A 5,000-nucleotide genomic window follows, 5' to 3' on the forward strand; every position below is an offset into this window, starting at 1 on the left:
CTTTTTTATTCTGGTTTAGTATGTGGCCTACCTTTTTTATTCTGGTTTAATATTCGGCCTACCTTTTTTGTTCTGGTTTAGTATGTGGCCTACCTTTTTTTATTCTGGTTTAGTTAGTATGTGGCCTACCTTTTTTATTTTGGTTTAGTATGTGACCTACCTTTTTTTTTTTTATTCTGGTTTAGTATGTGGCCTACCTTTTTTTTTATTCTGGTTTAGTATGTGGCCTACCTTTTTTTTTATTCTGGCTTAGTATGTGGCCTACCTTTTTTTTTATTCTGGTTTAGTATGTGGCCTACCTTTTTTTTTATTCTGGTTTAGTATGGGGCCTACCTTTTTTTTTATTCTGGTTTAGTATGTGGCCTACCTTTTTTTATTCTGGTTTAGTATGTGGCCTACCTTTTTTTTTATTCTGGTTTAGTATGTGGCCTACCTTTTTTTTATTCTGGTTTAGTATGTGGCCTACCTTTTTTATTCTGGTTTAGTATGTGGCTTACCTTTTTTTTATTCTGGTTTAGTATGTGGCCTACCTTTTTTATTCTGGTTTAGTATGTGGCCTACCTTTTTTTTATTGTGGTTTAGTATGTGGTCTACCTTTTTTATTCTGGTTTAGTATGTGGCCTACCTTTTTTATTCTGGTTTAGTATGTGGCTTACCTTTTTTTATTCTGGTTTAGTATGTGGTCTACCTTTTTTATTCTGGTTTAGTATGTGGCTTACCTTTTTTTATTCTGGTTTAGTATGTGGCTTACCTTTTTTATTCTGGTTTAATATGTGGCCTACCTTCTTTTTTATCTGGTTTAGTATGTGGCCTACATTTTTTTATTCTGGTTTAGTATGTGGCCTACCTTTTTTTATTCTGGTTTAGTATGTGGCCTACCTTTTTTATTCTGGTTTAGTTAGTATGTGGCCTACCTTTTTTTATTCTGGTTTAGTATGTGGCCTACCTTTTTTTATTCTGGTTTAGTATGTGGCCTACCTTTTTTATTCTGGTTTAATATTCGGCCTACCTTTTTTATTCTGGTTTAGTATGTGGCCTACCTTTTTTATTCTGGTTTAGTATGTGGCCTACCTTTTTCATTCTGGTTTAGTATGTGGCCTACCTTTTTTTATTCTGGTTTAGTATGTGGCCTACCTTTTTTTTTATTCTGGTTTAATATTCGGCCTACCTTTTTTATTCTGGTTTAGTACGTGGCCTACCTGACTTGTTAGGTTAGGTTAGGCCACATACTAAAACAGATAGAATTTCGTAGGCTATAATCGAAAGGTAGGCCACATACTAAACCTGCACCACCTATTTTATGCCAGTAGGAAATATCGCCCTCAGAGAAGACCATAATATTTGTATTCCGTCATCAACGTTAAGTCTTCTTTTATAAGCATTTATAGGCAATTTTTCTGCTAATAGAGAATCCATTGCGTTGCTTGGTAAGCCTGGCTTTAGTGTTTTAAGATTTTTAAATAATATAGTATCTTATTTTAGGGAAAATTCCTATTTTATATAACATAATACCCATTTTTAAGAATGAAAAAAATACTTTTTCTGGATAACAATACATCATTTTAAAGAAAAATTCCTTTTTTGAATAACATAACAACCATTTTTTAAATCTTTTTTTTTATTAACATAATACATCTTTTTTAAGAAGAATTTTTTTTTTTTAAATTGCAATAACCACTTTTAAGAAAAAATAATCCTCTTTGAATAACATAATGGATCCTTTTAAAGAAAAATTCCTTTTTTAAATAACATAATGACCATTTTCAAGAAAAGAATCCTATATTTGAATACCATAATACATCTTTTTAAAGAAAGATTCCCTTTTTTGAATAACAATAAACAATTTTTTTGAATAGTTTTTTAAATAACAATAACCATTTTTTAAGGGGAAAAAATCCTTTTTTGAATAACACAATACATCTTTTTAAAAAATAAAAATGCCTTTTTTTAAAGAACACATCTCTTTTAAAAAAAATCCGAACCCATAATTTTACCTCTCCTATTTTCTTCGTGGTGCGTAATTTTTGCAAAGCAAACTTGAATTGACTAATTAATCAAACGTTTCCATCATCGATGTCCATACTTGAATCCCTCCTTAATTTGTCTTTTCTTTCCAGGTCTTTGGATTGCCTGTCCCGTTTACATCCTGGAAAGGTAAATGAAAATGGAAAATAAGAATTAAAACCTTATTTCTTCTCATACTCTTCTCCTAATGTTTTCTCTTGTGTATTGTGTTCGAAGGTTTAAGATTTAATCATTAATTTCTCGTCTATTTATTTATCTATTTAATCATTTTTCATTTATAAAGTGGTCAAAGGTGTTATATTTATTCGTTAATATCTCTTCCAGTTATTTACCTATACAATCACTGTTCATATATATATATATATATATATATATATATATATATATATATATATATATATATATATATATATATATATATATATATATATGTATATATATATACACACACATATATATATATATATATATATATATATATATATATATATATTCATTCATTATTTATCTATACAATCGCTTTTCATATATATATATATATATATATATATATATATATATATATATATATATATATGTGTGTGTGTGTGTGTGTGTGTGTGTGTGTGTGTGTGTATATATATATATATATATATATATATATATATATATATATATATATATATATAAATATATATATGTATATATATAAATATATATATATATATATATATATATATATATATATATTATAAGTGTTGAAAGGTGTTATATTTATTCATTAATTTCTCCTCAAATTATTTATATCAGATCTTCAGATACACCTGAGTTTATCAGAATTAGGAAAACACTTGTATGCCTTACATGGAACTACCAGGCGGTTAGTAATAACATAAAGGTTAGAGAGAGAGAGAGAGAGAGAGAGAGAGAGAGAGAGAGAGAGAGAGAGAGAGAGAGAGAGAGAGAGAGAGAATAAAACTGTGACATGGAAAGAGAGAGTAAAAGAGCAATAACTTAGATGTTGTTACGAGAGGATGTCTGGTGTAGACAACAAACATTCCAGTAGAGAGAGAGAGAGAGAGAGAGAGAGAGAGAGAGAGAGAGAGAGAGAGAGAGAGAGAGAGATTCTGCTATTAGTAACTTTGAAATCACTTAGAAAATAAACATGAGAACATATCTGTATGGATTTACTTGAAACTGAGAGAGAGAGAGAGAGAGAGAGAGAGAGAGAGAGAGAGAGAGAGAGAGAGAGAGAGAGAGAGAGATATCTCCCACTTATCACTAAGAAGCGACACGTGAAAAATGCTGAAAAGAACAAAATCTGCAGCGAATGAAAGAGAGAGAGAATATGAAAAAAATCTTTCAACCTCAGCTTTGAAATTTGATAGAAGAGAGAATCGGCCATCAACAACTAGATTACTTGGAAGTCTGCCTGAAAGAGAGAGAGAGAGAGAGAGAGAGAGAGAGAGAGGGGGGGGGGTAAAGTCGAGCATGTGACATGTAGCCATTACCGTAAATGCTGCTGCTTTTTACCTTAGAATACCTTAAAACTTTCCAATTTCCTTAAATTTTAAGCTAGTTGAACCGAAATTACCTTAGAATTACCTTGAAACCATGAAAATTACCTTAAACTAAGGTAATTACTCTAAAGAGTTTTAACCCTGAGAGAGAGAGAGAGAGAGAGAGAGAGAGAGAGAGAGAGAGAGAGAGACTGTGTTACGTATTAATACACGCCCTCCAAGTTCAAGGCATTGCGGTTGCCAGTTTATGTAAATCGTCAAGATATCATTTTTCAGGAGAAGCGATGGGTGGAGGAGGATGAGGAAGGCGGGAGGCGTTTGGAAAGGGGGGTTTGATGTTGGAGGGAAAAGGGGGAGAAGGAGTCCCTTTAGGTGGAGGGAGGGGGGAAGGGATGTAGGTATTTGGGAGGAAGAGGGAGGCATGTAACAGTGGAAAGGCTTTAGAAGTGGAGAGTTTTTTTTTTCTTTTTTGAAGTGAAAGATTTTTTTTTTTTTTAATTTTGCCATCAGATTTGTTGTTTATTTGTTTTTGTTTTCTTATTTGTTGTTTACTTATTTGTTATTTGATTGTTTTTATCTGATAGGATGCTTCTCCTGTTAGGTAAACCGTTTGCCAGATACTAAAGCCAATGAATTAACCTTCATAATCTTCTATCCGTCAAAATCATTCCTTAGGTTTTTCAGTTTCATTTCTGTTTTCATATCAAGGGATATAAAGATGACGGTACTGCCTTCATTGCCTCTACTGCCTCTCCGTCCATTTATTTGTTATTTGACTCTTCTTATCTTTCTGGATGCTTCTCCTGTTACATAACTCTTCTTCCAGATATTAAAGTAATTGACTGAATTCAATTTAATCATAGCAAATCTCATTTTTATCCATTAAAATCATTCCATAGGTTTTTCATCATCAGTCCAGATTTCATATCAAGTGATCTAAGTATGACTGTACTGCCTTCATTACCCTTCTCTCTACTGCCTTTTTCATTCACCCATTTTGTAAATCCTTCAAATTGTCCTTTTTTTTCTCTATCCTTTGGGTTTCTGAAAAGCAATCTGATCCCTTCGCCAGAATTGAGAGTTGCAATTACCTGCGGCTTCTGGGAGAGGTTGAGTCTTCCCTTGCTGGTCTTTTCATCTTCATTTTCTCGTCAATGTATAATAAAATCATATTTTTTTTTTTTTAGACAATTATTATATCGACTCTAACAGGTAGTAGGTTCAGTCTTTTCTTTCGTAGTCTCTAATACATCATAAATTCAGTTTCTTTTTCGAATTTTTTTTTTCATGAAATGTATCATAAAGTCAATCTTTCCATGCAAGTTCTATAGTTTTTCGTCCCTTTTTACATTTCATAAAATGACCTATTGGAGGAGATGTTGCAGTAGATTTTGGTTTAGGTTAATAATCTTACTTTTTGATAGTTTATTATTATTATTATTATTATTATTATTATTATTATTATTATTATTATTA

General features: G+C 31.3%; 1 long non-coding RNA gene across 1 annotated transcript in view; it reads left to right on the forward strand.

Moving 5' to 3' along the window:
• The first annotated feature begins 2,114 nt into the window (after positions 1-2,114).
• LOC137621144 (uncharacterized) overlaps positions 2,115-5,000 on the forward strand; it is a 109,580-nt gene continuing 106,694 nt past the window's right edge. Inside the window, exon 1 of the long non-coding RNA XR_011040132.1 lies at positions 2,115-2,154. This is a non-coding gene — a long non-coding RNA (uncharacterized lncRNA). The remainder of the gene's footprint in view (positions 2,155-5,000) is intronic.

Source organism: Palaemon carinicauda, chromosome 27, assembly GCF_036898095.1.
Source record: "Palaemon carinicauda isolate YSFRI2023 chromosome 27, ASM3689809v2, whole genome shotgun sequence".
In the NCBI taxonomy this organism is placed as follows: domain Eukaryota; kingdom Metazoa; phylum Arthropoda; class Malacostraca; order Decapoda; family Palaemonidae; genus Palaemon; species Palaemon carinicauda.